General features: G+C 38.3%; 1 non-coding gene across 1 annotated transcript; it reads left to right on the top strand.

Annotated features, from left to right (window-relative positions):
- The first annotated feature begins 5,273 nt into the window (after positions 1-5,273).
- TRNAC-ACA (transfer RNA cysteine (anticodon ACA)) lies at positions 5,274-5,345 on the top strand. The gene has a single exon. It is a non-coding gene; the product is annotated as a tRNA-Cys (tRNA).
- The last annotated feature ends 16,487 nt before the right edge of the window (positions 5,346-21,832 follow it).

Here is a 21,832-nt window from a genome sequence, read left to right on the forward strand (position 1 = left end):
TCCCTGTAACAAGAGGAAATTAAGACACAGACAAATACAGGAGGAGAACAGACAGATCACCCTCTATGAGACAAATGGAAACCTCAGACGTCAACCTGCTGAGCCCTCGATCTTGGACTTCCAACCTCCATAACTGAGAGAAAACAAATGTCTGTTTACGCCACCAGCCCGTGCGACTTTGTTATGGCAGCCCTGCTAACAGACAAATTTCTGAACAGATTGATTTTTTTTTTTGATTATTTGTTATCCCCAACTGACACTTTACATACTATATTACATTCATTCTGTAATGCACATTCTCTTCATTTCTGAAATTGGTACAACCAGTAACATCTAACATCCTACATATAGAACTAACCTTTTTTTTCTTTTCTTTTAGTTTCAGTTCAGTCTCTCAGTTGTGTCCAACTCTTTGCGACCCCATGGACTGCAGCACGCCAGGCTTCCCTGTCCATCACCAACTCCTGGAGTTTATTCAAACTCATGTCCATCAAGTAGGTGATGCCACCCAACCATCTCATCCTCTGTGGTCCCCTTCTCTTCCTGCCTTCAATCTTTCCCAGCATCAGGGTCTTTTCTAATGAGTTTGTTCTTTGCATCCGGTGGCCAAAGTATTGGAGTTTCAGCTTCAGCATCAGTCCTTCCAATGAATATTCAGGACTAATTTCCTTTAGGATTGACAGGTTGGATCTCCTTGCAGTCCAAGGGACTCTGAAGAGTCTTCAACACCACAGTTCAAAAGCATCAATTCTCTGGCATTCAGCTTTCTTTATAGTCCAACTCTCACATCCATACATGACTACTGGAAAAAACATAGCTTTGACTAGACTGACCTTTGTTGGTAATGTCTCTGCTTTTTAATAGGCTGTCATATTAAATAGGCTGTCATTTAATAGGCTAGGTTGGTCATAGCTTTTCTTCCAAAGAGCAAGGGTTTTTTAATTTCATGGCTGCAGTCACCATCTGCAGTGATTATGGAGCCCCCCAAAATAAAGTCTCTCACTGTTTCCATTGTTTCCCTATCTATTTGCCATTAGTCATATGTAAAATAGTAGTGGTCCTGTCAATAAATGGCACCTTAGGTTAAATCAATTTAATTGCTAAGCAATAATAAGCACGTTTCCAGGGTATTATTTTCCATTTTGAGCACCCTTGCCAAGTTGAGCTTTGAAATTTACAGTGTCATTTCTTCAGAAGTTGTCATCGCCTTCTCTCTCTGTTGGCTATGCAAGCATTGATCTGTTGAAGCAAAGAATTTGTATTCAGATATGTGATTACCAGCAATAGTCATTTCCTTATTTTTTTCAGCTATTTTTATGATTTAAGTGCTCTCAGCTTCCTAAAGTCAATTCTAAGGCCATTCTTTGAGAAGTAAAACTGTATATTATTAAAACAGTAATAAATTGGATATATTTTGTATTCTGGTCATTTCTCTTTCAGACATAATTTCTGTGGATAGAGGGATTTTGATTTGGTTATAGTAAAGGTTTATTATTTGAAATCTCTTGCAAACAGGAAGATGCATTACTTTGCCTGGGTTAATGGTGAATCTCAGTTATTTTAAGTTTCTTTGTTCATTTATCCACACCTCTGTTGAGCAATATTTATGTGACTGGCTTTAGACTCATAGGTTTCTATGCTTGGCCCTTAAAAAGCTAACACAGCCTTAAGTAGACCTTAGAGATTGTATAAGGGACATCTACTTAATTATATTTTATAACAAATACAAATTATTTTTAATATATTCCCTCTGAAAAGTATAGTAAATAACATATTGATGAAACTTGAATAATCCGTCTTAAATAGCTTCCCAGAGGAAAGTTTCATAAGATAAAGTAAACTTAATTTTGCAACATCAGTTAAACTTTTCAATAACTTTGAAAGCAAGATATAAATCTTCACACTATGTATAGGAAATTGAGGATTAAAAAGATTGAGTATAATTTAGTGGCAGGCGACTAAAGCAAGATCCACGTGTCTTGCTCTGATACACTAATAAAACACACAAAAACTGAGTCTTATACTGATATTCTATGTGTACCAACAATGTAAAGATAACTTAGCATAAAAGCAAGCAAATCCCCCACCATATCTAATGCTTTTAAAATGACCAGGGTGATGTGTAGTTTTTCATTGTATTAATGTTTGTTATTGAATATGTTTAAAAACATTTCTGATGGGGTCTACTAGTTATTGAAGGGTTGCCTTTCAAACATGCATGTCAAAAGTGCACTAAAACTGGAATCTCTGGAAGACTCCATCAATACTCAACCATATCCTGCCTTTGCAAAAATGTAATCCAATAAAAGAAAACAGAATTTTAGTCTAGTGTGATGATTAGATCTTTTCTTTGAGTACCAAAGGACTCTTCTTGGGCTTTTTTTTTTAGTAGTACTTAAATAGCTCAGTAAATTCCCCAAGCACTTTATATTCATTAATTATTCCTCTAAAAACCCAACAAAAGACATGGTTTGAGCCATTTTCAATCATGTTAGTTAGTTCCAAATTCAGGGATGAGGAGCAAGGATGAAAGTAATTTGGCTCCTGCAAGAAATAATGAGATTTGCAAAACACACACCAGAAAGGAGAAAAGTCTGTTGTTATTATTACTAATCTTATTGGTCACATTTGTGACCCCTGTGTATCAACCCCCAGAATAAGTTTCCATCAGAAATACATTTTCCATGCTTTCTTCTTGATCGCTACACTATATATGAAAATCTCAGGCAACAATTAACTGATTAGATTGCAAAAGATAGATGGTACAAAATTGATTCCAATGATGGGTGTAGAAATCAATGTGATGGATGTAGAAATCAGTGTAACCCAAATAGCATATACAGGGCTTTAAGCTAATTTCTGTTAATAATTTTAGCTGACCCAATTGCATTTTGGTAAGTAATATTGATTGAGATCAGTGATGCTCTAATACTATGTGTAGTTTGAGATGTGTGCTATGATTTTACTGAGCCAATTGCTTTGCTTGTATGCAGTATTGATTGATAGCATCCCACAGAACTAAGAGACAGATTTCAGTCTGTAAGAGATTTTGAACCCCAACTCTCACCATGAGTTTACATGTTTAACTGCTGAAGATCTCAAATCAGTTTACATTTGTTGAAGGAAATCTTAAAAATTAAAAACATACCTGAGATAGTTTTTGTAAATAATATATACTTCTAGAAAGAAATCTGGATTAATTATTCAATGCAACTATTTATACCTAATCGCCTCTCTGTATGTCTTTAAGAGTACATTTCAAAATTGCTGTAAAAACCATTTTGGCAATAAAGCACAATTTATTATCAGATGTGAAGATATATTGTCTGTATGAATTTCATACTCATCTTTTGATTTAGGAGGTCTGAGGTGGAACCTAGGAAATGCATTTTAGCACATACACACATATCTCCATTTTCTTAGTTCTAACAAATGTGATCCATAGTTTAAGAAACACCACTTTGGCAGAAAATGTGTCAGACTGAAAGTTGAAAAATCAGAGAACATAATCCTGCCAGTTAACAGTTACGTGTCTTTGCATCTTTGCATGCAGTTATAGGTTAAATAGTGTCCCTTCCAAAACCCCTTTCAAAAACTAATGCTGGAGTCTAACCCCCAGTAACTCAGAATATGACCTTATTTGGAGACTGATTCTTTATAGAAGTGATCAAGTTAAACTGAGGTCATTAGATTGGGTCCTAATTCAATGTGATTGTGGTCCATTTTTTTAAGACTATGTTTTGGGAAGCAGTTTTAGATTTACAACAAAATTGAGAAGGAGGTAAAGAGATTTCCCATTTAGCCAAACCTGTACACATGGAGAGCCTCCCCCATTATCAACATCACTCACCAGATGGTATGTTTTTTACCAACAATGAGTCTACATTGTCATATCATTATCTTCCATTGTCTATAGTTTACAATAGGGTTCATTCTTGGTGTTGTACATTCTACGGTTTTGGACAAACATATAATGACAAATATTCATCATTTTAATATCAATATAGATCCTGAAAAGGTTGCAGGAGCCTCCATTCCAAGGATGAGAATGATTGCTTAAATAAATTGATACCCACTTTGAAGTTTGGGTTACTAAAATTCTGCACCTAATAGAAGTTTAGACATAGAAAATGTAATCAGGCTCCTTGTTTTACAGATGAGGGTGTAGTCAAGGAAAGACTTAACCTGGTTACATTGGGGGTTCATTCATTCATCTATTCATTCCATTTTTTTATGAATGCAAAAAGAGCTAGGAAAAGAAACCAGCTTTTCACCCATTGCTCCTTCCACACAAGCGTGTGCTTGCTGGTTACTAAGGAAACCTCAATTATACTTTTGCATTTATTAGTACTTTCTTGCTTTACTTCCTTGTGATTGAGCTTTTAAAAAATGACTGATATTCAATTATTCATACAGCCAGCAAAGTGGTGCCATATGATACCTGAAAGTGATGAAAGTACAACTGAAAACATCTATTGTCCTTCAACTCCCAGTAGAACTTTCCCATTTCTTATGTGCTTCTTTGTAAAATTGGATGGTAGTACTGGGGGTTCTGGGGCAGACAAGTTTATTTCTCACTGAGCAGCCAAGTAATCCTAATTTCTAGTTTCCATGAAGTTAGGGGCCATGTGACTACTGTGACATGACATGTCACTTTTAAACCAGGCTTGTTTTCTGACCTTTCGAAACTGATTGTTGTCAGTCGCTCAGTCATATTCTGACTCTTTGTGATCCCATGGACTGTAGCCAGCCAAGCTCCTCTGTCCACGGGATTTCCCAGGCAAGAATACTGGAGTAGGTTGCCTGTTCTTTCTCCAGGGGATCTTCCCAACCCAGGGCATTCCAAGCAGATTCTTTACCGTCTGAGCCATCAAAAATGATAGAACTGTTGTAATTGAAGTATAATTGATGTACAACGTTGTATTAATTACTGCTGTAAGGCAAAGTAATTCTGTTTTACATATATATATATATATATATATATATACATTTCTTTTTAAAAATATTCTTTAGATCATCATACTGAGTAATGTAAATTAGAAAAAGAAAGAAAATAAATGAAGGACTCTTAAAAGCTGGTGCATTCAAGTAGCCAGCCTCCTTCTCCTGCCTGGGCACATGTGGAAGCCCCAGAATGGAGGATCGTCCACGCACTGGGACACATCTACACATGGGAACCCAGTGAAGAAAGGCTGCAGACACTGATGAGAAACAAACATCGCTATGTTTGGCCTTTGAGTATTTATTTATTACTACAATATAGCCTGGTGACTTCCCTGGTGGCTCAGATGGTAAAGCATCTGCCTACAATGCGGGAGACCCAGGTTCGATCCCTGGGCTGGGAAGATCCTCTGGAGAAGGAAACGGCAACCCACTCCAGTACTCTTGCTTTGAAAATCCCATGGATGGAGGAGCCTGGAAGGCTACAGACCATAGGGTCACAAAGAGTTGTACACAACTGAGTGACTTCACTTCACAATATAGCCTAGCCTTGCCTGACTGATGTAAGGGCAAAACTAAGAAGATTAATGCAGCATGATTAGAAGTAAGCAAATTCATTATTTAATTAAAGGTTTTGAGACTGATAACAGTTCTAATTCCCAGTGTAGCTGCTTTTTCTTTTCTTTCTGAGCAAGGAGGGGAATGAGATGAATCATAAACTTCTATAATGAATGAGAAGAAGCAACCTCCACTTAGTCTCAAAAATAAACAAGGTGTTAACTAAACACAAGCAGGCTCATAAAAACACAGATTGTGTTTAAAATGCTTGCTTCACCTTTTGCTAGCTTAAGAATCTTAAATTTTTTTTGTCCCAAATTCAAAATAATGACAATACTAGCTAATCATATCAAGAACAAGACAAAACAAATAATTGCCAAAACCTATTGACCAGCATCAGAGTTATAACTTCCCTCAAGAAACTTTGTCAGTCACCGTCTGACAGAGGGGAAAAAATAATCAGGTTCCATTTGGGAGAGAGGAGTTAATGTTTTTTAACCAAACTGTATCTAGTCCTTGAAACAGCAGAGAGACCAACAGTGTTCATGACATGAAAATGATTTAACTCATGAAAGAATCCTTAAGATGGAAAAGGAGTTCCTGAAATGTGCTCTCTGTTGAGCCCTTCTGTGTAAAATTTAAAAAGCAGCTTAAAATTCTAATTTGGCTATGTATCAGTTTTGTATTGCTGCTATAACAAATTACCACATTTTAAGTAGTTTAAAAAACAAGACAAATGTATTATCTTTAGCTTCTATAGGCCTGAAGCCCACCAGCCTGCTATAGATATCTCTGGGCTGGAATCAAAGTCTCTGTTCAGAGGCTCCAGGGGTGAATTCATTCCAGTGCCTTTTCTGGCTCTGCAGGCTGTTCACAGTCTCTGCCCCATGATCCCCTTCCTCCATCTTCAAAGTTAGTATTATTGCATCTCCCTGACGCCTCTTCACGTCTTCGTCTGACTACAACTAAGAAAGGTCCTCTGCTTTTAAAGATTCCTGTCATTAGCTTGGGTCCACCAGGATATCCAGAATAATCTTCCCATTTCAAGGTCCTTAACTTCAATCACATCTGAAAAGTTCCCTTTCTCATGTAGAATAACACACTCACAGGTTCCAGAAATTAGAACATAGATAGCCTGGTGGGTCTGGGACAGGACATTCTGGCTAGATTTCCCTCCAGGGGATCTTCCCAACCCAAGGATCAAACCCAGGTCTCCCACATTGCAGGTGGATTCTTTACCATCTGAGCCACAAGGGAAGCCCATAGAACCTGATACATTGGAACAAACACTTCACTCAGAACTTCAGGTCCTCTGTTCTAGACGTACTTCTCATTTCAGGTCAATTGTGGGCAAATAGTTAACTTTTCTGAGCTTTGTCCAAGCAAAATACCTCCCCTGGCTGTTGCTCAGTCCTGTCTGACTCTTTGTGACCCCATGGACTGTAGCCCACCAGGCTCTTCTGTACCTGGGATTCTCCAGATGAGAATACTTCAGTGGGTTATCATGCCCTTCCCCAGGGGATTTCCCAACTCAGGGATCGAACCCTGGTCTCCTTCATTGCTGGTGGATTCTTACCATCTGAGCCACCAGGGACTCAAGTCTGTATTTGGGAACACGAGCATATAATTTTTACATTTTTATGACTTCTTCTTCTACCTGATTAGGCTTCTCAGTTGCCTCCTCCCATGAATCTGTCTAACCAAACCTCAACTTTCCTAGTTCCTCTCTTTCAGGACTACAGTCTGCATCAGCTGAAATGGAACAATGCCAAATTAGGCAAATGAGGGTATTTATCCAATACTCTAACAAATGTCTCTATTGCACCTTAATTACACAAATAGAAGACCCAGAGAAGTGACCTGAATCATAGAAATTTCAACAGAATGAAGGCCTCAGTTGACAAGTCACTGATGGATCCTTTGCATCTCAGCAGCTGTTCTGTGAAGACCCACGACATGGGTGCTGGGAAAACAAAGGCTAAGGTCAGACCTAAGTTTACATTAAATTTCTTCATTTCCCACTGCCTGTTATATTTGGGACAAATTCCTTAAACTTAACCTCAATCTCCCTGTGCCTCAAGTGAATCATTTGCAATAACACCTAATTCACCAGGCTGCTGTAAAGATTAAAAGCGATCGTGTATATAAAGTTGCTGGAATCATACCTGGCATAAAGCCACGTTCAATAAAGAATGACTGCTGTAAATATGTTTATTGCTTTACTGAATCGATCAGGCTTCCCAAAGAAATGATACCCTCACGTCTCTCAATTTCTTCCACATTCGTTCTTCAGGAATTCATGGCACATCTATTTATTTGTGCATGGTGCTGGGGGTATAGAAGGCAGAAAACAGACTCAATGCAGTCTCAGTAGAACTTACATTCTAGTGGTGGGAGGTAGGCAAACACAAACAAGTGAAAAACAAATACGGGTACACACAAATAAACACTATTAATTTAGATTGCAACTAGTGCTAGGGAGAAAATAAATACGGCAATATGACAGTGAGTAGTTGGTGGTCAAGGAGGCAGGTAAGGAGATAACATTTCAGCCACCACTCAAAAGACTGATGTGAGCCAGGCAAGTGAGCAGCAAACATAAATAAACCAAGGCAGGACAGAGTTGTGTTTGAGAAACAGTAAGGCATCTCGTTGAGCACAGTCTGGGATGCAACAGGGCAAGTGGCATGAGATTGTACTGAACATGGGTGCAGGGGGCCAATTTATGGGGCCTCAAGACCCTGCATGAAGACTGAGGGTATTACTCTAAAAGCAGTGAGGAAATGTTTAATCATAGCATTCAAAGACTGAGTCGGTTCTAACGAGGTGGAAGAGCCTAGAGCCTGTTTCACAGAGTGAAGTAAGTCAGAAAGAGAAAAAAAATGACTGTATACTAATACATATATTTGGAATCTAGAAATATGGAACTGATGAAATTATGTGCAGGGTGGCAATGGAGATGCAGACATAGAGAACAGACTCATGGACCTGGGAGGCGGGCAGGAAGGAGAGGGTGGGACGTATGGAGAAAGTAACATGGAAACTTACACGACCATAAGTAAAATAGGGAGCAATGGGAATCTGCTCTATGACTCAGGGAACTTAAACCGGGGCTCTGTAACAACCTAGAGAGGTGGGATGTGGAGGGAGATTCAACAGAGAGGGGACATATCTACACCTATGACTGATTCATGCTGATGTTTGGCAGAAACCAACAAATTTCTGTAAAGCAATTATCCTTCAATTAAACAACTAATTTAAAATTTTAAAAAGGTAATTTGCTTTTATAAGCATCTTTTATACAATGATGGCTGCAAGGGAATAGATTTGGGTCTAGAAGGTAAGAAAGGATGGGTAGGCAAGAGTGCAGTCAGAGACCGTGAGATCATGTCACATCCTGGGGAGACACTGGAGGATGAATCCAGAACTAGAGGAATGACTGACAGCTCAGAGATATACACCTGTCACTGAATGCTAGGACTTGCATTAGGTTGAGGTAAAGAGGAGTTTCTTCTCAAAGGGGGAGCTCTCAAGGGGGTTTCCTAGACTTTTTGCCAAAAGATATGGGTGTATGGTGGTGCCACTTATTCCAGTACATGAGAAGGAATGAGAGAGGAATTTGGTTTGGAGGGTGGTAGGAAAAAAATGCCAAGCCCCATTTTGGATGTATTTTTGAGGTGCCTGTTAGACTTGATATCAACAGGTTCCAGGCTCATAGAGGTCTCCTAAGTGGGAACGACAGTCAGTTCCTCCCAAGTTTGTGTGCCTTTCCTTTTTACAGGTAGCATCTTGGGTATACCCATCACCCTTGGGTGTATCCCAGTGCCCTGTGATGACAGCGCCAGTTTGATGATTGAGCACCTCTCTAGTCTAGGTGTGAGCCTGGAGAACATCTTTGTATCCCTAAGTAGGACTCAATGCCTGGTGTAAAGGAGTAGCCCCCAAAATGCCCATATATATACTAACACATATATGTGGAATCTAGAGAGATGGGACTGATGAAATCATTTGCAGGGCAGCAATGGAGACACAGACATAGAGAATAGACATATGGACATGCTGAGAGGAGGGAAGGAGAGGGTGAGATGTATGAAGAGAGAAACATGGAAACTTACTTTACCATTCGTAAAATAGATAGTCAACGGGAATTTGCTGTGACTCAGGGAATTCAAACCAGGGCTCTGTAACAACATAGAGGGGTAGGATAGGGAGGGATGTGGTACACGAATCAAACAGCGTGTTGATGCTTTGTCCATTAGCATCTCGTTTCTGTTTTTATAAATTTCTATTGGAATATATTTGCTTTATAATGTTGTGTTAGTTTCAGTTGTATGGTAAAGTGAACCAGCTGTACATATATCCCCCCCCCCCTTTTCTTTGGACTTCCTTCCCTTTTAGGACACCACAGAGCATTGGGTATTGCTCCCTCAGCTATACAGGAGGCTCTCATTAGTTACATATTCTGGCTCTGTGTCTCTACCTGCTTCTCAAGAGAGGAGCACGTGCCTGGAGATACCTGCGGCTCAGTCCTGAAGGTTCTGAACCAGCAGTGTTAATACATCCCTCCTGCCATGCTTGGGAACCACTCTTGCAGAACAGCCACTTTTCTCAGGTCAACATCCCACAGTATTATCTCAGCAGCTCATCCATCCTTGTCACTGTAAGACATTCCTCACATCTCAGCCAGAGTGGAAACAGTGCCCCTCACAATGCTTCGACTTGAATGACGCAGTGAGAACACTTTCTAATTAAACCCATTACAGCCATCCATTTCCTTTAACTTAGATGGCTTTATCCCTTCTTCCATCTGGGAAAGACTTAGCTCATATTAAATTAACTCATATGGATGTATACAATCTCTTCTAGCAACTTACATCATTTTACTCTTTTAGAACATCGTTGTAGACTCATGTCCTTTCCCAAACTCAGTTGGTTCAAATTAACTGCATTCATTGTTTCCCTTTAGATACTCAGACGATCAGCATAGGCAACTAGCAGCATTTACGCCTTGACCCACCCATCCCCCATCCCTCAGAAAGCTTCCTGCTTGCTGCTAATGATACCACTGTTCATCTGGACATTTTTGTCCCACGATATGGACTCAGATACTCTCTGCTTTATTTGTGTGTTTTGGTTTTATAGTGGAGAGCAATTTTTTCCACTAAGTTCTTCAGCTAGAGGTGAACAAGCGCTGTGAGGCAGCGGACAAAGTGGCTCCAAGAACTCTCCGAACAAAGCACTCAAGTAACCACCTTCTCAAAAATCATGAGTTATGTCAATGCTTTAAATTGATATCTCTTTTTTTGCAGTTTGTATGTATTCACAAAAGTATTTTTTCAGTATGCATAAAATATGAAGAATAGGTCTTTTTAAGCTTTAGAACATTCCAGTACTCTTAAATCTTCTTGTGTGACCTTTCCTGGTCTCCCGCAACATCTGAGTCGGCCACAGTCCTACAGTGTCTGTAGGACAGTTTTACTATGTATCCCGAGCAATGCATTCCTTAATAATATGTTGTTTAGCTTTATCTATTTATAAGCTTTATAGAACACATATATATTCTTCTGCAGCCTGGTCTATGCTCTGCATTGTTCTCGAGATTTATCCTCATTGACACACGCAGCTGAAGGTCATCCATTTTCACTGCTTTATAGATTTGCTATTGTCTGACATACTATGGTTTATTTATTCGCTGGTGGATGGAAATCTGGGTTCTTACCAACATTTTGTTCTGACAAATGTTGCTGTTATGAACTTTGTTGTGTTTATCTCTGGATGTTATATATCAAACACTTTCTCTAGGACATATGTCTCAAAAAAATGCAACTTCAAAAAAAAATTTCAACTTCTACAGTAAAAATAAACGTCGATTTTAAGCTTTGAGGAATGCAACTAAAAGCTTTAGGACGTATTTTTAAATTTTACATTCCCACCAGAGTCCACTTGGTTCCCATTTATGACAATATTTTTGCACCTTTACCATTTTTTGCTAAGTACATAGAAGTGAAATGATATCGTGAGTGGTTAAGCATCTTTTACTGTGCTTATTAACCATTCAGAATTTCCTCTTCTGCTAATATTTTTGTGACTCATAGGCCAAGTGCTCCAATCTTGCTGTTAATTCTTCATTCTTCTAAGTAGATTTTTGAGTCTGCTTGTAAATTTTTTACTTCAATGACCTGTTGGGATTTTGAATGAAATTATTCTGGATCTGTAGTTCAACCTATTACATTTCATAACAGTGTGTCTTTTTATTCATAAACATCTATCTCCATTTATTAGACTACTTTAATATTTTTCAATAAAATACAAAATTTATCATTTTCTCTGTAAATGCCTTGAATATTTTGGTTCAAGTTCTAGGTATTTGGCACTTCATTCTATTTTTTTGTTGTATGCTTTCTATGTACTTTATAAAAGTACATTTTTTGGTGTTTAGAAATGCAACTATCTTTAATTCTGTAACCAGGAATATTGTTAAGTTATCTCAGTATTCTAATATGCTAATTACTGACTCCTTTGATTTTCCTACATAGATAATCATGCGAACTGTGAGTAATGGTGGCTTTGCTTCTTTCTTCACAATCCCTTTACTTTTCATTTCTTTTCATGCCTTATTTCACTCACTAGGACATTCAATTCAATGCTGAACAAAGGTAATCATAGCAGTAATTCTTTCTTTGTTTCTAATCTAAAATGGAATATTTTAAACAATTCTCTATTAATATGATATGCCTGCAGATTTATTTAAACTATGATTTATCTGGTTATGGAAATTCCTTATGCATAAAAAGGCAATTTTAAAAAGATTCTACAGTGGTCCCTAAACATATGAAAATATGGTTTACCTTCCTCATGATTACAGAAATGAAAATTCAAGCACTTATTATCTATCAGACTCATGTATATTATAAACTGTGACAATGTAATTTGTAGTGAGACTATGAGGAAACAGGGATGCCGTATATGGCTGCTGAGAACACAAAACCTTTCTGGAGGTGCTGTGGGTGGATGCATCTTCCCTAAAGTCATACCTGAAATGCTAACCCCTAATGTGATGGCGTTAGGAGGTGGGGCTTGGAAGGTGATCAGGTCAGGAGGGCAGAGCCCCTACTAAAGGATTAGTACCTTTATGAAACAGACCCCAGAGAGCTCTCTCGCTCTTGTCTACCACCTGAGGATATGTAAAGGTGGCTGTCTGCAACCTGGAAGTGTGCTCCCAGCAGAACCTGATGGTGCTGGAACCCTGATCTCAGGCTTCCAGCCTCCAGAAGCGGGAGAAATGCTTGTTGTTTAAGTCACCCAGTCCATGGTAATTTATTGTAGCAGCCTGAACAGACTAAGGCAGAGGGGAATTTGGAAATACCAATAGTACTATCTATCTATGCACTTATCTTTTGACCCAGCTATCCTACTTTGAGGAATTTACACTAAAGATAAACATTCAACAACAGAAACATACATACATGCTCTTTGAAACTATACTTTATTGGTAACAATCTAAACTTCCATATATGTGAGAGTGGATGAATAAACTATAGCCAATCCATGCAGTTGAGTTCTATGAAGTCATAGAAAATGAGATGCTCTCTAGAATGGAAAAAGATAAATTTCCAAGATATATTGTTAAACTTTAAAAGTAAAGTACAAAAGATTATCTAATCTATGCTGTCTTCCACCTTAAAAAGAAAAGGAAATAAAACAATGTATGTTTATATGGTAAAGATAATATATGTTTATATGGTAAAGAATCTGCCTGCAATGCAGGAGACCCCAGTTCAGTTCGTAGGTCAGGAAGCTCCCCTGGAGAAGGGATAGGCTACCCACTCCAGCATTCTTGGGCTTCTCTTGTGGCTCAACTGGTAAAAAAATCTGCCTGCAACGTGGACACCTGGGTTCGATCCCTGGGTTGGGAAGTTCCCCTGGAGAAGGAAAGGGTACCCAATCCAGTATTCTGGCCTGGAAAATTTCAGGAACTATACAGTCCATGGGGTTGCAAAGAGTCGGACATGACTGAGCAAATTTCACTTCACTTCACTTTACATGTTTACATATGAGTGTGTTTGTGTTAAGTCGCTTCAGTCATGTCTGAGTCTTTGCATCCATATGGATCATAGTTTTCCAGGCTCCTCTGTCCATGGGACTCTCCAGGCAAGAATACTGGAGTGGGTTGCTGTGCCCTCATCCAGGGAAATCTTTCTGACCCAGGGATCGAACCAACATCTCTTGTGGCAGGTGGGTTCTTTTACCACTAATGCCACCTGTCTGCCCAGCTGTGACAACAAAAGTCACAGAAAAGATCGACTGGGCCATAATGACAGTAATTACTGGCGGAGGCTGGGGACAACTCCCAAAGATGCATCTGTATACTGTTTCCCAGGACCTGCGAATGGGACCTTATTTGGGAAAAGGGTCTTTGCAGATGGGAGAATTCTGAGGTGGAGAGATGGTCCTGGATTATTTAGGCTAGCCCTAAAGGCAACCTCTGAGTCTTTCTAAAAGAGAGGCAGAGAGAGGTTTCACGCAGACATGCAGAGGACAAGTGGGAGACACAGTCAGAACTCAGAGAGATGTAGCAAAGTCAAGTAACTTGTAACTTGGGTGAAGCATGTTGACAGCATATTCTAAAGCTGAAGACAAAAGAGCTGTCCACAAATACTGTTCTCCAGCTGGTAAATTTGCTTTTCACAGAGGTATGAGTTAGCAGTTCTGAGACTAACTGAGTAATAAGTAAATGAGTGTGGATAAGGAGACCCATGTACTCATTGCCAGAGAAGAGCATTGACAGGTAAGGAAAGAGGGAGTCCAGATGGATTCTGAGCTGGGGATTGGGATCAATGACGTCACCATGAATTTATTACTTGTAATTACACCTATAAACAGATGTGGTATATATGAATATTTACTAGTCTATGTCAACATTTTCTTAGCTCCATTTGTTGATGGAAGTCTAAAATTCAAAAAAAACGGGGATGTATGTATATGTATAGCTGATTCACTTTGTTGTATAGCAGAAATTAACACAATATTGTGAAGCAACTGTACCCTCCCAAAATAAAAAGTAATAACACCACAGTGGCAAGGAGGACATCCAGCACCCAGATCTCCATCGTCATGGTCCTTCTCTAACAGAAAGAACCAGTGCTCCTAGGAAAAACAGTCAATTCTAGAGCTGGAAGAGACCAAGAACAAGCTAAGCCTGAGAACTCTTTTCAATTTAGAAAACAAGAAAATGCTCACAAAGTGATAGGGACATAATTCAGAATAAAATCAAACTAGAAGTGGCCCCCAATGGCCAAATCTAGGGTGATATCAATAGAAGAAATAATGAGAGTAATGAGTTAATCTCACAGGGCAAGACAAATATTCACAAGTTCATGATGATATAAATGAATAATTGAATAAATGGGAAAGAGGAGAGCTCTTTCTTACAGGAAAAATTTAATTATTAAAAAAAAGAAAGAATTGTGCACATACATCACCATTTTAGCAGACAACACAGTAATAAGTCTTGCAGTAAAATATCATCAATGATATTAAAATTATTATGCAAAAATACCATGAGAAATGAGATATTTACCTGGTCACAAAGAACCCTCCCACAAAATAACTATTTACTTACAAAGGGAAAAATAGTATCTTTGCAAAGGAAGGACCAAGCAGACGCTACCTTAAGAGGTTTGTAAAGAAAGCATCCCCATCAATGAAAGGCAGAAACATCACACGTTTACAGAGATGATGCACCAAGATCCCACATCACTTCTCTGCTATTCCTGGCAAAAATACATGACTCAAATTTAGTCATTAGGGAGCATAAAACAAACATAAATTAAGAAACAGTGTAAAAAATAACTGACCAGTACTCTTCAAGATCCCCGGGTCGGGAAGATCCCCTGGAGAAGAAACTGGCAACCCACTCCAATATTCTTGCCAGGAAAATCCCAAGGACAGAGGAGCCTAGAGGAACCATGGATAGAAGAATCCATGGGGTCACAAAAGGGTCAGTCATGACTTAGTGACTAAACAACAAAAACAAGCATTGTGTTATATCTTAACCCCTGAGTAAGCTGAGAAAGTGTGTATAGGAATTCTTTACATTATTTTTCTAAGTTTTTGGGAAGCCTGAGCTTATTTCAGAATGAAATAAATAAAGCATCATTTAGAAATTTCCATGCGTTTTACACTTGCTGATAATGCTTTTTTAAAATATTGAATTTTATTCAATGATTCCTTACATCTATTAAGATATTTTTCTTTTAAATAAATTAATATGTTGACTACATTATTTGACTTTTCCAGTGCAAGTGAAATTTAAAACATCCATTCATAAAGTGGTTTTGTCAGTAAATATTTTATTTTTCAGCATGTCTAATTTGATTTATTTTCTTGTTTGGAATTTTTTGATCTGAATTCATGACGGATATTGGCAATTGCTTTTCTTTCTCAGACTGTTCTAACTTTATTTTCATTTCCAATTTTGTAACATCTTCATAAATGAGTTGGAGGGTTTTCATTCTTTATACTTTGATTTGGTATAAAAATTGGGATTTACCACATATAGTTTATTACTTTATGTTTACTAGCTTATTATTTTATTGTTTATGGTAAATCTCAATTCACAAATAGGGCTTCCCTGGTGGCTCAAATGGTAAAGAATCTGCCTGCAATGTGGGAGATTTGGGTTCAATCACTGGGTTGGGAAGATCCCCTGGAGAAGGGAATGGCTACCCACTCCGTTAATCTTGCCTGGAAAATTCCATGGACAGAGGAGTCTGGCCGGCTGCAGTCTATGGGATCTCAAAGAGCCTGACACGACTGAGCGACTAACACTTTCACTTTTCATTCACAAAACTTCTCCCAAATCCTATAATTTCTGGAAGCAGTGTACTTTCTAATCCAATTGATGTAGACTTGGTTATGTGATGTAGTTCAGCTGATGGGATATGAGTGAGTGGGATACATTTCACATTCAGACAGACACCATAGTGCCACTGGATGGATAAAAAAGAAAGTGTCAGTCGTTCAGTCCTGTCCGACTCTTCGTGACCCCCTGGACTATAGCCCTCTCGGCTCCTCTATTCATAGAATTCTCCAGACAAGAATGTGGGAGTGGGTAGCCATTCCCTTCTGCAGGGGATCTTCCTGCCCAAATATCAAACCCTGGTCTCCTGCATTGCAGTCAGATTCTTTATTGTCTGAGCCAGATGGAAGTCCAGTTGCATAGATATATAGGGTCTTTTCTTGCTCCTGCATCCCCTCTGGTGAGAAAGATGTATCCAGGAAAAGAGTAGCAATTTCCACTTGAGTCCTAGAAGACATGAATTAGAAGATGTGATCCCAGTGCACATCTGGAGAAGAGCTACAGAAAAGTTGCAGCAACAAAGAGAATATGACATAAGGTGAACAAGAAATACATACGTGCTGTGTATGGCACAGCTATCTTAGGACTGTTTGTGCATAGCATGACCTTTTAAAAATCCACTTGTATTCTAAATCTTAACTATTTTGTAGAACTTACTGATAAAGCCAGTTCAGGTATTTTCTTTGTGGCAAGATTTTTTGAAGTACTGATTAATTTTTCTTAATGGTTATCAGACTAGTCAGATTCTGTATCTTTCTTAAGTCAGTTTTATACTATAGAATTCTGGGAATTTCATATATGTTTTCAAATTTCTTGGTGTAACATTTTTCGTACTACCCTCTTACTTTTTTGGTGATGGTGGTTTAGTCACTTAGTTGTGTCTGTCTCTTTGCAACCCCATGGACTGTAGCTCTCCAGGCTCCTCCGTCCATGGAATTCTCCAGGCAAGAAGAGTGGAGTGGGTTGCTATTTCCTCTCCATTTTACTTTTTAATGCCACAGAAATTATGTCCCGTTTTCTATTCCCTCATATTACATATTTGGGCTTTCTCCTTCTTTCTTTCCATGTTTTTCCTCTTTTTGGGGTGAGGGGGAGAGAAATAGGTCTACCTACACATTTTCAAATATTGCTATGTCTTCAAAGAACCATGTTTTGGATTAATTGACTTTATTAGGTAGGGTTAGTTTTAGATGAAAGTAACAGGGAAATTCCAAATCACAGTGGCTTAATAAATATAGAATTTTTTTTCTCTCACATCAGAGAGGGTTCAGCTGGTCAACAGAACACCTCTAGTCAAGATCGTAAGCAGTCAAGATCTTTCTAGTACATCATTTCATCTTATCCTCATGGTCCAAAATGGAGGACAAGTAAGTAAGGAACAGGCAAGGAACATCCAGTAGCTTTAAGGATGATTTCAAAAAGCTGCTCCCAAACATGTTCACTAACTTATATTGAACAAAACCTCTTCCCACAATCTCATCCAGCTACACCTGTAGTTATTATTCATGCTGCACACATGAATACTGGGTGTTGTATTAAGGGGAAAAAGACAATAGAATTGAATAGGGAAAGCAAATAGTCCCTGCAACACTGATCTTCACCATCACAGTGAATCTTCTGATTCTGCTCTTATACTTATTGTCTTTCTGTCTAAACAAATTGAGATTATTCTTGTTTCTCACTTGTTTAGTCGTAAAAGTAACTGATTAATGTTCAAGATGGGGGATTCATGTAAGTTTTTATTTGTGTCTTATAGTTAAAAGATCTGATTACTCTTATCAGTTCTCTTAATTGAATATGAAAATAAAATAAATGCTCCACAATGCCTAAATTTATCCTTTATTTCTTTCAAGTATTAATGAATGATAATTTATTACACATAGGATAAAATACTGTTAAAAATAAATTCTTTGGAAGTTCAGAGATTCTGATTTTCATGTTTATGCTTTTTTTCATTTTCCAACTTTCTACAATAAAAATAGGTTGTATTGTAAAGAATAAAAAATTAACCAAAGATAATGAAAATCATAAGTAATGGACCAAAGTAAAGGACCAAAGCATAATTATAAGCAAAATAAGCAACCAACCAAATAAACTTGAGAAGACAAAATAAAAATTAATTGATAAATATTAGAACATTGTCATGCTTAGCATCAAATAAAAATATATTTGACTCAAAATTTTAAATATCTCATTACATTAATAAGAGAATCAAAGTAATAATGATATAGTTGGTTGAAAAAGATAGCAGATCATGTTGAGCTGTCCAACATGCTCCTATTGGTTCCTAATGTGGCTAAATCACACCAAGCATATCCCGGGAAGAATTTAGGTATGGGGCCATACTGCATGTGTCAGAAGTCTACAGTCTTAGCCAAATCAGTGTGTCTCAGGCATATAAGTAACAAAAATGCTGATTGAAGTCACCTAATTAGGTCTCCTTATCAGTGTATTTACTTAGAAAATTACAAATCCCACTTACTCGTCATTACTATATACTCATTCAACCCCTTATAAATGGCCATTTTTTCTTCCTATATGAGGTACTGCATCTCTTAAGTTAAAATTCCATTTTCCTGACTATTCCACACCCCTTGTCATTAAAGACCAATTTAAATATTTGGTATTGATACCTGCAGGACATCCTGGGAGCTGCACAGAGAGTTCTGAGAATCTATAAACAGATGTGTTTTCTAGGGAATACAAATCCAATAGCAACTAACTATTAGAAAAGTAAAGATAGACAAACCTGAAAGTTATTTTTTAAATGTGAATTTAATATATTGGAAAATATCAAGGAACTTATTGAAAGTAATTTTTGAAAGAAGGCATTGTAAAAATTAGCCTGATTTTATACACAGCATGTGTGTGTGTGTTAAGTCACTTCAGTCATGTCTAACTCTGTGTGAACCCATGGACTGTAGCCCACCAGGCTCCTCTGTCTATGGAGAGTCTCCAGGCAAGAATACTGGAGTGGGTTGCAATGGCCTCCTCTAGGGTATCTTCCTGATCCAGGGATTGAACCCACATCTCTTATGCTTCCTGCATTGGCAGGCAGGTTCTTTACCTGGGAAGCCCCTATACAGACCATATCATAGAATAAAAACAGGGAAAATTATTTCTCAGCACACTAAAGCAGCTTAACCTACACACTTTAATGTTTTTATTTTTTACCCAGATCAGTGTGTATTTTTCACACACCAACCAGAAAAATATGCTCTTACAAACTCCTTTGTCTCATGACATCTGCCTACTTCTGTACTCTTTCCAGCACCTTCCTCTATTAATAACATCTTCAGTTTTCCCTGTTATCTTTCACTGAAACATCCTGAGATATTTGGGAGTCAGCTGGCCTCAAGGCTCCTTATCTAGCCTACTATTTCCTTACATTGATACACAAGTCCATCAGTGTGATCAAAGCTGAGCTTAACCAATACCAGTTAGGCAACTATGTTTTAGGATTTGCCCTCCTCGAGAAAAGCGCAGGTCTCCTCAGAAGGGAGCCATAAGCATTGCAGCCACCGTGAGGCTGGTCCTGTCTAGCATTGTTATTATTCAGTCACTACGTTGTGTCTGACTCTTTGTGATCCCATGAACTAAAGCTCACCAGACTTCCCTGCCCTTCACTATCTCTTGGAGTTTGCTAAAACTCATGCCCATTGAGTTAGTGATGACATTCAACCATCTCATCCTTTGTTGCTCCCTTCTTCTGCCTTCAATCTTTCCCAGCATCAGAGTCTTTTCCAATGAGTCAACTCTTCTTATCAGGTGGCCAAAATACTGGAGCTTCAGCTTCAGCATCAGTCCTTCGAATAAGTATTCAGGACTGATTTCTTTTTGGAGTGACTGGTTTGATATCCTTGCTCTCCGAGGGATGTTCAAGAGTCTTCTCCAGCACCACATTCTTGAAAGCATTAATCTTTGGCTCTCAGCTTTCTTTATGGTCTAAATCTCACGTCCATACATGACCACTGGAAAAACCATAGCTTAGACTATACAGACTTCTTTCACCAAAGTGATGTCTCTGCTTTTGAATACACTGTCTGGAATTGTCACAGCTTTTCTTGCAAAGAGCAAGCATCTTTTAATTTTTTGGCTGCAGTCGTTGTCTGTAGTGATTTGGAGGCCCAAGAAAAGAATGTCTGTCACTGTTTAACACCTTTTCCCCATCTATTTGCAATGAAGTGATGGGACTGGATACCATGATCTTTGTTTTTTGAATGTTGAGCATTAAGCCAGCTTTTTTACTCTCCTCTTCACCCTCATGAAAAGGCTCTTTAGTTCCTCTTTGCTTTTTGCCACTAGGGTCTACCATGCATGTGACCAAATTGGCAGGTAATATTCCTTAAAGAATAAACCATTTCATGAAGCTAAGGCCAATCGCAATGGCAATTTTCCTGTACAGACTTATTTGAGATAGAGGGACACCAATTACTCTGGTGCATAGCATTTGGGGCATCTTTACTAGGGATCTCCAGGGAATTCTATCACAGGGGTAATTTGTTCTTTACTTCTCTGTCCCTAGATGAGATATGGATGGATACATAGATAGGTAAATATGTACGTGAGTAGGTAGGTAAATAGATACATAGGTAGATTGACAGATAAATAGTAGAGAGTTATTTTGCACTTAGAATTTGTTAATTCCTGTGATGGTATAGCTATTGCTAATATCCACCTTTTCCCCTCCTCAGTGTTGGAAAACCTTATGGAAACAGAGCAAATATATATGAAACAAGACAAGAATTTTCTTGCAATTATTTGTAGATTTAAGATGGAAAATATATTTCAACTTAGACGAGAAAAATTAGTCAACAGTAATGTCTAAAGACCTGAGTAGAGAATAATTCTGAGGCCTCAACAAGGCATATTGGGCAAAAGCTTGATGATTGTTAAGCAAAGTGTGTCCCAGGAACATAAGGAGAGAGTGGTACTCTATTTGTTTGATTTGACACCCCTGATTGATATGCTTCTTAGTTATTTTGAAAGAGAGATCAGCAAGCTAGCCAAAGAATACTGGATTTTTAATCCAATACTATCTGAATGTTGGTTCTATAAATTTTGTTTATTTTTTCATATATTATTTTTTAATAGATTTATTTATTTTATTTGGAGGCTAATTACTTTACAATATTGTAGTGATTTTGCCATACATTGACATGAATCCTCCGTGGGTGTACATGTGTTTCCCATCCTGAACCCCACCTCCACCTCCCTCCCCACCCCATCCCTCTGGATCATCCTAGTGCACCAGCCCCGAGCACCCTGTCTCATGTGTCAAACCTGGACTGGAGATCCATTTCACATATGAAAATATACATGTTTCAATGCCCTTCTCCCAAATCATCCCACCCTCACCCTCTCCCACAGAGTCCAAAAGACTGTTCTATATATGTGCCTCTTTTGCTGTCTCTCATATAGGATTATCATTACCATCTTTCCAAATTCCATGTATATGTGTTAGTATACTGT

Source organism: Odocoileus virginianus, chromosome 19 (genome assembly GCF_023699985.2).
Source record: "Odocoileus virginianus isolate 20LAN1187 ecotype Illinois chromosome 19, Ovbor_1.2, whole genome shotgun sequence".
NCBI classification, from domain to species: Eukaryota; Metazoa; Chordata; class Mammalia; order Artiodactyla; family Cervidae; genus Odocoileus; species Odocoileus virginianus.